Genomic DNA, 12,349 nt, shown 5'->3' on the forward strand with positions numbered 1-12,349 from the left:
TAGCGGGAGTGCCGCGTTTGATCGAGGTATGTGCCTAGACTTTCTTTTGTTTTCTCGCTTTTACCGGGCCTCTTTTTTTTAATGTTTTATTGTCCTTTCTTTTTGCAGCTGTGGGCCTTTGAGCACTTACCTTGGCTGGCTCCCCGAAAGGGGCAGAGGCCTTTGGAGTTCCCTGCCGGTCGCCGTTGGGGTTGGAAGAAGAAGCTGACAGTGCGTCCACCGCCCGATACCGTGTGGGATCTTATCCGGGACGGGAACCCTGAGCATGTACAGAATCTTATCCTCTATCTCGTATTTCGTCATTCTTTTTATTTTCCATGTGCGAGATTTGACTGTGTTTGTACAAAAACAGGTGGTTTGGACCCCATGGCTCTCTTTTAGGGGTACCCATGCTTCGGTCAGGGATAGTTATGCCCTGAGCCAGATGCGGGTCTTGTTCGTTGGCCGCCGGGACCCTGTCTGGTACTTGGGAGAGCGGGTACGTATGCAGAAGGTCGGGGCTTTTTTGACGCCTGCGACCATGCTGTCTACTCGCTCGATAGGCGAGTCGTGGAGGGTCCACTCGAGGACTAGCATGCCGGCGACGGAGTTGATGATAGAGGGAGCTAGCTATTACCAGTTTATCCAGGATTCTCTTCGTCTCCCGGAGCCTGGCGCTGTAAGTTGCCTTCTCTCTTCGTATTGATTTCAGTGTTTTCATGCTTGTGCCCTTGTGTTTATGCCTACTGTGTTTTTTGCAGGAGTGTCCTGATCCTTCGTTGGGGGGATGGGTGCTTCCCGATGCTCGGATCTCGTATACCGGAGAGAGTGGATCCGAGATTGTGGAGACTTTCCCGGAAGACCGGGTTTTCCATGCTCCGCTCCCTGAGGGAGTACAGGCGGTATGCACCTTTTATTTGTGCACTCTTCTTATATTTTTTCTCTCTTTTTTTACTAACATTCCTGTTTCAGGTTCCGGCCCGTAAGGCCAACGCGATGGTGGGGGTGATCAATCGGTTGAAGTCCGCGTTGGTTCGAGCCCGGTCTGCACTTTCTTGCAGGAGCCCCCACTCTACTCGGGTAATGTGCCCTCTTTTTTTCTTTTGATCTGTACCTTTTGTTTGGCTTTCGGTTACTCACTCTCTTTTTTGTCTTTTCTTGTAGACGGGTGCTGGACGCGCCGGGGCCGACGACGCGGGTCCCTCGGGCGGGGGACACGGTCGTGAGAGAGAGAGGGCACGGCACTCGCCCCTACGGCATCGCCGTTCCGGCGCGGGGGTGAGTTCTTCCGGGGAGAGGTCCGAGCCGGAGCGTAGGCGACGTTCCGTGTCGGTGGACCGAGAGCCTAGCCCCGAGTTGCAGTCACAACCTCATTTTTGGGGTGACTCTGGCTGGGGGCCCTCATACTACGGGGAGTGGAGTGGATGGACCGGCGAGGCTTGGAGACATGGAGCCGATGACGAGTCTTAGGCTTACCTCCTGTTTTGTACATATTCATTCTTGTATTCCGTATGTATATATATATTTTTTGCGATTTTTGGTGCAAGATGTTTTGAGCCTTCCGTGGGCTTTGTTTTAACATTTTATAGCAATATTAGCTTTCTAAACCAACGACGAATTTTGAAAAGGGAAAGACTTCCGTAAAAATAAAGAGTTCATACAAGAGTGCACACATATGTTAGACTAACCGACTACTTGGGGTATTACATATGCATGTTCACTATTTTTTTGTTTTTTGCCGACTCGTGCCATACTCCTTTGTTGGGCTTGTTCCTGAAAATTCTTGCGGCTTTGTTTTTTCATTGTATTTGGTCTTGCCCGTGCATGGGTTAGGGTAGAGTGCCCTTTGCAATATCTTTTCTTCTTGATGCGTTGCATGACTTTATTATTTTTTAATTTTTATTGGACCGAATCCTTGAGAAGGATTGCCTGCGTATCTTCTCAGAATCAGGTCGCGCGTAGTTCTAGCTTTTGAGAAATTTATTGAAAGGGTGTTCATTACACGTCTGCTTCCCCCCCCCCCAAGTGTTCGTGGTTCTTTTGAGGGTTAGAAAAAGGAGTGCGAACACTTGCAGAAGCGGGAGGGTAGGTGGCAAGAGACTATGACGCCCGATCAAGGGCGAAGGAAATATCGGCGCCCAGGCCTGGGCGTGAAAAATAACAGCGCCCAGGCCTGGGCGTTGAAGTTTTGTCCTTCGCTTTTTCTACTTTATCGAGTTTTATGCCGTTTGCTTAGAGTAATACGCAGAATGTTTGCTTCCGAGCTAAATTTCTGTCTTAATAACTTTGTTTGATTGTTTGCCCGAGAGTTGAGTAGGTTTGTTCAGGTTCAATGAAAGTCATGTGCGTCTCATTTCTCTATGTTCGGTCTAGTGTTGCTTGGGGACAAGCAACAGTTTAGCTTGGGGGAATTTGATGAATCATATTTATATAGGGTATTTTAGGCTCATTTAGGTTGCATTTCTAGGCATTTCTCTCATTTTTGTTGCATTTAGAGTCATTATTGCATAAGTCGTCGTTATCGTACTCTATTACGCTCCGTTTGTGTTTTCTTTGATATTTCAGGTGATTTTACAATCATTTGGATGTTTCTGGAGATTTAGAGGTGGGTCGAATGGCTATCGGATGGTTCGTATTGAAAACGTCGTGTTTGATCGGAAAATGAAGTTTTCGGAAATGATTTGCGGAAGTTCCGGTTCACTTAGCTTGAGCTATTCGGCCATCGAGGCAATTCGTTATTTTGGATGACATGAAGCTAGTTTCTGATGCTCGCCATAAAATCTTGGTGATGTGGGAAGCATCGTCGCAACATCGTACTTGAATCGTGCAATGTGGCCACATCGAAGTGCTTTATGCCCATATCTAGAGCTTTGTGGCCGCACCCAGCCCGCAGCACCCCGTCGCTTCACTAAACATCGTCTGCCATGCTCACAGCGAAGTGTTGCGCCCACAGCCAAGTGCTGCGCCCACAGCAAGAAGTGTTGCGCCCACAGCAAGGGTTGCTGCGCCCACATCTCACTCACGCTTCACTAAGCAGTTGCTGGCTTGCCCACAGCGAAGTGCTGCGCCCACAGTGCGTCCAGGCCAACGAATCCATATTGTGTATGTCTCTCATGCCATCGACCAATCGTTGACGACTTCTATTTTTATTTTCTCATTTATTTATTTATTATTATTTCAGAAATAGGAAGCCTATAAATATTGAAGGGAATTATATTCCTAGGGCTCTTATCTTATGTTATTTTTTTCTTCCTTAGAATTCTTTGAACGTTTATTATTATTTTTTCTCTTTTCATTGTCGAACGCTTTTCTGAATTCATTCATTCATCAATCTAAGGTAATTTCATAATTTCTTTTTCTCTAATTCAAATTTATTATTTTTCGTTCCTTAGATTAATTCGTTCGTTGATTATGGATTCCATTATTATTATTCGTTTCATGATTGTTAAATTAATTATGAGCGAGTAGTCTTTTTCTAGGGCTAAGTAAGGGAAGCCATGTTTATACCATAATCGTTATGCATTAAAGTTCGTTAATTTATAGATTATGATTAAGTAATTCCAATTGATTTGTTCTTAATCGTTGATTCATGTTATCGGCCAATTTCATGGATTAATTATCTAGCTAATAGGAATTAGAATCGAAAGATCGTGTTTTTAGAGGCTTTGTACAATTGGCAATTCTGATTATGTTAGCGATCATACTGCATATGTTGAATTGAAAGTGTTAAGACCCAACCGTAGGATTAGCATGTACTTTAATTACTCGGCCTAGTTTATTCATTGTCGAATTGAATTGTGTTATTGGATTGGTATAAGCATGGTGAACCGAACAGACGCCCTAGACCTTTAATTCATTGATAAATTACGCATTTTTATTATTGCTTTAGCTTTAGTAGTTAATACTCAAACTCAACTTTCGTTATTGAAATAGTTCGTATAATTGGGCAAAAACTAATAGAACTTGTCTCCCTGTGGGATCGACCCGTATTTGCTAAGTATCTGCTAACAACAGACACCGTGCACTTGCGGTATCACTTTTTAACTCATCAAGTTTTTGGCGCCGTTGCCGGGGAGACGGCTAGATTCTATTAGTTTTAGTTTGATTATTTCAACTGTTTCCATTGTCTCATTGGAACTCTCAGTTCCAATTGAGGCAAATCTCACTGCGTTTTCTTTCGTTGTTGTTTATGCCCAGGTCTGCCAGAACGGGTACCTTGGTTCCTCCCGATCCCGATCTCGGAAAGACCCTTCGTCAACTAAAAAAGCAACAGAAAAAGAAGAAGCAGTCAGGGTCCCAAGACTCACAGACTCCACCGAGTCACACGATATGTTCGATATATTCGTTATGCCTAAAGCCATACGATACGTTTTTGGCGATCCTCATATTATATCATACATGATAAGTTCTTTTGCAGAATAATTTCCAATTGAATTCTATTCATGTAACTCTAGCTCATCTAGTTTCAGTAGATACTAAATCCAGCTAAATTCTTTGACATATAATATAGGTGATGAATCTCATTTAGACTCTTTGATGTTTAACTTAGTAAATGCTTATACATAGTTCAAACATACATTACTTAGATTTATTCATATGGGGTAGAATGTTTCCAATGGAGTCTTTCGTGTTTGATTTAGTAAATTCCATTACTTAATCCAGAACAATATTATAAGATCTTTGTCAATGGATCTTAATACCCAGTATGCACTAAGTTTCGCCTTGGTCCGTCATTGATGAATAATTTTCAAATCTAAGTTATTAGCATTTGAATGTTATTTTCACAATAGAGAGATATGTGTGTGATACACATAGGACCAATTAAGTTTTACGTACTCCCACTAAACTTCTTATATATCTATAAGAATCATGTACATTTTATGAAACTAAAATACTTATTAACTTCACTAAAATACAATTCCAATTCCCAATTGCTTGCTTAAATCTGTACTTAGATTTCATAAGCTAGCATTCATTTCAAGCATTATTTGGATCCACAAATCCTATGGCATGCCATGTACATAGTTTTCTTCCAACATTTGATTGAGGAATACGTTTTGTCATCCAATTGCCATATGTACCAATATGCAATCATTGCTTGAATTATAGACTTAAGCATTACGATTTTGCATAAGGCTTCAACACAATCCACGCCGTGAATTTGCTTGTAACCTTTAGCAACTAATCTAGCTTTGTGTGTGAACACAATTCCATGTTTGATGGTTTTTATCCTTAAAACAAACTTGCAACCAATAGGTGTGAAACTATTCTTGCAAATCAACAAAATTTAAATTTTGTCATCAAAACATTTAGTATGTTTTATGGCCTCTAACCATTTAAAACATTTGAGTCTATATATGGCCTCTAACCATTTTAGGGAATCTGGGTTTCGTCATAGCTTTCTTACAGGTCACAAACTCATTAATCTATATGATAATAGTTTGACTGCAAGTTGTAGGTTTCTTTACTGTCTAATAGAAGAATCGCATAGCTTCAGTGACCTGAACTCCAAGTTTCTTCACTATCTAATAGAAGAATCTCATAGTTTCAGTGACTTGAATTCTATGCCTACTTGGGTATAGAACATCAAACAATAGAATATCAATAGCCACTTGAAAGTCCTTTGAATATTCTGTTCTCCTTGAAGCACTTGTAAAGTCTTCTAAGAGATGTCTATTCTTTAAAGCCACTTCTAAAGTCCTTAAGAATAAGTGTTCGGATTTTCTGAAGAACTTCGAAAAGCCTCCGGAATGTCCGTTTATGTTTGTTGTTCGCCTCGAAGACTTTCGAGGTCTATTTTCTCCCACTTGTCATTTTGGAAACGAATCTCCAAAAGGACATCATTTCGAGCAAACAAACATTATGTTCTCAAAAATTCGTGGTAGAAACAATACCCTTGTGTCTCATTTGAATAAATCACAATGAAACATATATCTATACTTGGGCCTTAGTTTGTTGAATAACAAACACGAAGCTCCCATTGAGTTTAGCAACTCTTTAGATATATAATTATGAAAAGATATTCTGAAATTACTTTTCAATAGCTTTGACGAATTTGGTTTAGTTTGGTGGTAGTTGAGCATTTTGTTTTAGAAATTATAGGAAAAGTCTTTATGATTCATCATTGATCGAATCAAGTACTAATTGACTTCAATCATTCCACTTAGATATGCCATATCTCATGGAGCTAGATTGTGAAATTACAACACACTATCATTGATGATCATTTTTGGTCTCAAGTAATCATCAACATGATCTAACCTAGATCTTTATGATTTCTTGCCAAGTGGATTTTATACTTCTGAATCTTTGAACTAGCCAAACAGATTCAAACTTATATCACTTTGAATAAATAAACCAATATTCACTCAAATTTAGGTGAAATAATAAAGTCATAAAATCTTCTTTAGCTTTGAACTCTATTGTCTAGGCGTTCTAACAATAGTTCATATCTTTTGTTACTTTCAACAAGTAAGACTAGCTTGTCTTTAATGATCTAGAAATAAATCAACTTTCAAAAGTCCATAAAAATAGAGCTTTTGAATGTTAACTTGTTGACATGGTCTAAGCAACAATGCCAAAGATTAGTGGAACTCAAATCAAGAGATTGATTTGAACCTAGTAAAGTTTTTATTGTTAAAGAGTTGTTTGTTTTAATCAAGCATATTGACTCAACTCGTAAATGACCATTTCATTCAAATAAACAAACAAACATTGTTTTTGTTTTTCTTGAATGTGAGTCTTTCTGCGTTTGAAGCAGAAATTTAGGTATGCTGATTATGGAACAAAATATCCATTAAGTTCCAGCCTTTGAAAGGACTCAAAACAAACTAGATGACCCTACAACTAATGTAGCATTGCCATGCTTTATTTCCCATTGTAGGTCATTAGTGTATCCTAGCTTCCATTGTTTGAGTAATTACCAAAGTAAGAACCTCAAGCGGTATATTATACCTAGGAAGTTTGATTGCTAGGTCACTTCTCTTATAAATATAAACTTATAGGTAGAGACGGAATCGTAAATTCCTTTCATTTGTTCCTTGTTTTCCTATTTCTTGTACCCTTGCTAATAGCCTTAAGAATTGAATTCTCTAGTGTTGACTTTTATACTTTGTTAGACATGTCAAATGTCACTCCAACAAGGTTCTTACCATTTTATGTTGAATATTAAATTTCAACTAGATGATCTTACCAGAAGCTTCTAAAGTCCTCTAAGCATCAATCTATTCGAATGTCTAGGGACTAGACTCATTCGAGAATTAAATGGACAAAGATATTAGGTTGTTAACCATTGGTTAAGCTGAGCGTTTAAACTCAATGCTTTATGATCTCAAAACTACATTGTATTTTTGAATCCACAAGCACCAATCGGTTCGCCATTCGATTTTGATATTCGAAAACAACCATAAAAGTCGCTAAAAGAAACGTACATTTTAAATTGCTCATTTTCTCTCATTTCCGTGAATCGTTCTTGGATTCATTACCAATCAAGAAAATTTACTGTTACCTTTCTAAAAGGATTTACTGCAGTGCAAGATATTTAATTAGAAACAATAATTAAAACATACATTGAAGCATGCAAAGTCTAAACATTTATCATGAATAATAACTTGAAAATTAAAGCAATCATGCAATTCAAACAAGTTATTAGCATTTTATTCGAATTTATTGTTCCGGCAGGTGTGAATAAAATGATTCCAAGACCCTAAAAACCATTGAAGAATTAAGCACATTATGTATTTAGACTCAATTCTAAAATCTTTTAGGTAAGCAAAAGCCTTTTGCTAATAGTCTAGAAACTACTCTTGGTTAATAGGTACGTCTAAGAGCTTATTAGGTAAACCTATCAATTTTGCCACGACATAAAAGGACTCCTTACTTACATTGTTGAGTTTCACCAAAACTAACATGTACTCACAATTATTTGTGTACCTTACCCCTTTAGGATCAATAAGTAACACCTCGCTGAGCGTAACACTATTACTAGATTGATGTAAAGGTTATCCAAGTAAGTGTTATTTTGGCATGGCACCTTTTAACTCAATTTTTAAAGTTTGGAACTTAAGGCTCTTACTATGTTGGTTAGATTTTAAGTGAACTAAAATCCTTAATCATGCAACATAATCAAGCCAAAATCTCATGCATATTTAAGACATATTTAAAGCAATAAATAACTTAAAGCATGCATAAGATAAATGTGATCTAGTATGGCCCGACTTCATCTTGAAGCTTCAACTTTAAAGTCCGTCTTGAAAATGGATTGGAAACTCCGTCTTGAATTTCACCGTGGGAGGCGCCATTTTCTCCAAATAGGATCAGCTATAATTAAACTAATTACAACTATTTGATGGTACGCAGACCATATTTGAATTGAAAAACAAATTTGGTGCATTAGACCAATTACATTCAAATTAATGGTACGCAGACCATATTTTCTATCCTATTTGGGCCATACTAGTCACTTCATAACCTGCGAAACAGTACATATACAATATATACCATTCACCCATTCATTATCATGAATGGCCCACATAGCTGGTTAGTAAAAACACATTGTATGCATCACATAAATATTTGCAGCAATTAATCAAGGGCACCAATAATCTACCAATTATTCAGTCCTTATTAATTCTAATCAAGTTGTTTAACCTTAAAGGATTTGTAGACCTAATCAAGAGTTTATGACTAAAAATGCTCCCACTTAAACCAATAACTTTATATGCTTTACTAATTTTAAACATAAAATTGTATTTCTAGTCTAACCGGAAACATACAAGATTAATTAAAATTTAAAGCTCATATAAAATTATAATTGAATCCATTTAATTTATTTTTTAGTTGATTTAAATAAATTTAAATTAATTCAAGGTTTTTAATTTTAATAAAATAATTAATATAAATTAAAATTTATAATAATTATAATATTCAAAATTAAAATCCAAGAAAACAATTTAAATTATTAATTTTAAAATTAACTAAAATTATTTCGAACTGAAAATGTCAAATTAAAATTCAAAACGACTTAATCGTAACACGACGAGCACTTGGGCTTGCGCCCAACCCCATCGTATGCACGATCGATCGCACGCCCATGGCACATTGCAGCAGCAGCCACGCGCAAACGCAGCAAGCCAAGCCACGCTTGCGCGCAGCCTGCTCGCCCGCATGCATCGCAGCAGCTACCGAAGGAGTGCTCGCTCGCTAGGCGCAAGCAAGCCCTCGTGGCGAGGCAGCGCTCGTTGGGCGACCCATCTCTCGCCCTCGTGCGCGCGCCTCGTCATGTGCCACGCCCATCGCCCTTCGCCCATAGCACATAGCACACACGCCCAGGCTCCCTTGCCTCGTCCGCGCGCCATGCCTTGGTTGCTCGCTGCATTCGTACCGCACGGGCGACGAGCTCCCTTGCTCGTCGTCGCGTGCCCGCACTATACAACACCCCTTAAGGGTAACACGTAGCTTCCATTGCTTTGTGCGTGCAACATTTATGGGCGTTTTTCATAAAAATTTAATTTTTTTTTAATTCAAAATTAATGACAAATTAATAAAACATATTAATTTCATAATTTTAGGGCGAAAAATCGAAAATTTATTAATCAATTAATTTCCGATTAACATGGATTCAAATATAGGTCATAAAAATTTAAACTTTAACATAAATTAACAATTTTTATGATAGTTTTTAATCATGGATACCTAATTAAATTATTAATTAATTATGAAAAACAAATCAATTCTAAATTATCGAATTTCAAAAAATTAATCATAATTACAAATTAGGTTGTATAATTAACAAGTCTAGGCATTCAAAGTTGTTAAACATATACTGTAGGTCAATCAAAAACTCAAGATTTATCAACAAGAATCGCAAATATTCAATTTAACATCTTAAATTTACAAACTTTTGCGTTCGAAAAACTAAAACCTCCGAAAAGTAATAGTTAGGCTTCGAATTTGGGAATTCTGGGTTTGGCCGAAAAATACTTTTTTTTGTCAAAATTTTAGAATGCCTTTTACATGCGGAATTGACACAAAAATCACTCGATTTGGATGAGTAACGAATAAACTGCCGAAAAACTGCGTACATATAATTAAATAAACGCAATTTGCAATTAATTAACAATTACGAAAATTAATCACCCCTTTTAATTCTTTGCAAATTTGTAAAATTTAACCATGTCATGCAATTTAGATTATGAAAATAATAAAAGGCTCTGATACCACTGTTAGGTTATGATACATATGACAAAACATAAATCATGCGGAAAACCTTAATGCCAGGAAACATATTATTTACACATAATCATTTAGCATAATTTAGGTGCATACACTTTGTAGCGTGCCCTCCCTAGCTGCGCCCGAACCGAAGAAGAATAAGTCTTTAGGACTCCAAGTGTCGTCCCTCCGTAGATAGTCCACAGCACGTCCGGATCCGCCTTAAGATTGACCAACTAGAATCGCCCTTAAGGTACTATAAATTTCGGCTATTATGGGGCAAGAAAGTGACTGATTTTTCTGCTCAAAAATCACTGTTTTATTGTATGAATACTTATTGAAAACTCGTGCCTAAAATTATGACCCTAGGCATATATTTATAGGACTATGGAAAAGGAATTCGAATCCTGTTAGAATACTAATTTATTAATTAGAATCCTATTAGATCTCTAAATAATAAATTTAATCTTTTAGGATTAGGATTTAATCAATGCACGAATTCCGATAGCATTAGGATTCGTCACGCACACGAGCAGCGCACAAGCACCGCACGCCCGCACGCAAGCCTTGCGGCCCACGCCGAGCGCACAGCACTGAGGCCCATGCTCGCAGCCCATCGCTGAGCTTGTCGCGCGCCAAGGCTTGGCTGGGCCTGGCCTTGCGCTGGGCCTGGTCGAGCACTTGGCGTGTTGGATGCGTGTGGCTTGCTGGGCGTCGGCCTGGCTTCGTGCTGGGCCTTCGTCTAGCAGGCCTCGTCCGATGCTAATTCGTACGATACGCTTTCCGATTAAATTCCCGATTCCGGAATTCATTTCCGATACGAACAATATTTAACATTTCCGATTCCGGAATTAATTTCCGTTTCGAACAAATATTTAATATTTCCGTTCCCAGAATTATTTTCCGATTCCGATAATATTTCCGATTCTGACAATATTTCCGTTTCCGGCAATATTTTCGATTCCGGTAATATTTCCATTTCCGATAATATTTTCCGATACGTACCATGTTTCCGTTTCCAGCAACATCTACGACTTGGATAATATTTATATTTCCGATACGATCCATATTTCCGTTTCCGACAATATCATCGTTTCCGGAGTATTCATTTCTTGCCTTTGACGATCTCAGCTCCCACTGAAACCAAGATCCGTCGATTCCGAATATCCATAGATGGAGTATTTAATGCCATTAAATACTTGATCCGTTTACGTACTATTTATGTGACCCTACGGGTTCAGTCAAGAGTAAGCTGTGGATTAATATCATTAATTCCACTTGAACTGAAGCGGCCTCTAGCTAGGCATTCAGCTTACTTGATCTCACTGAATTATTAACTTGTTAATTAATACTGAACCGCATTTATTAGACTTAACATTAAATGCATACTTGGACCAAGGGCATTATTTCCTTCACTTAATTGCACCAAAATTCGACAGAAAATCAAATACAATTCGACCTAAGTTAAACTGCAAAAAAAAAACTTTGAGTTTACTATAAAATTCGAGTTAAACATAATTATTCAAACATACTACGAAAATCAATCACAACACCTACTTAATTACACTAAAATTCGACAGATTTCAAATACAATTCGACCTAAGTTAACTCTCATCAATTGCATAACCCTAAAATTTACAAAAATCAGCAAAAAAATCACTCACCAATTGTAGCAGAGGAGACGACTCGTGGATGATGACAGCGTGGAGATGGTGGCAGCGCGGTGGTTGCAGCAGGTGAGGAGACGGTGGCGGTAAGGAGAGAGAATCACGAAGGAGAGCGAGCGAAAATGGAGGAGAGGTAATACAGAGCTGTAGAGTAAAGCACGAGGAGAGAGAAAATGAGCCAATTTCTGGAAGTCAGGGAAGAGAAAATATTTTCTCATTTCTTTTTTAAATATTTACGATTTTGCCATTATTAAAACGGATAATAGACGCGTAGGAGCTTTTAGATTTGATTACAACGAACGCACGGGATCGCTTATCATTCTTCTCATTTTAAGCTCCCTTCTCATTTGAGTGTGTATATATATATATATATATATATATATATATATATATATATATATATATCTATTCTATAAGCCAGCTCCTGAGGGTATTGTAGTAAATTAACTTTTCGTGTCCAATTGCCAAAACTCAATTATACCCTCCCCCGT

Source organism: Spinacia oleracea, chromosome 1 (assembly GCF_020520425.1).
Source record: "Spinacia oleracea cultivar Varoflay chromosome 1, BTI_SOV_V1, whole genome shotgun sequence".
In the NCBI taxonomy this organism is placed as follows: Eukaryota; Viridiplantae; Streptophyta; class Magnoliopsida; order Caryophyllales; family Amaranthaceae; genus Spinacia; species Spinacia oleracea.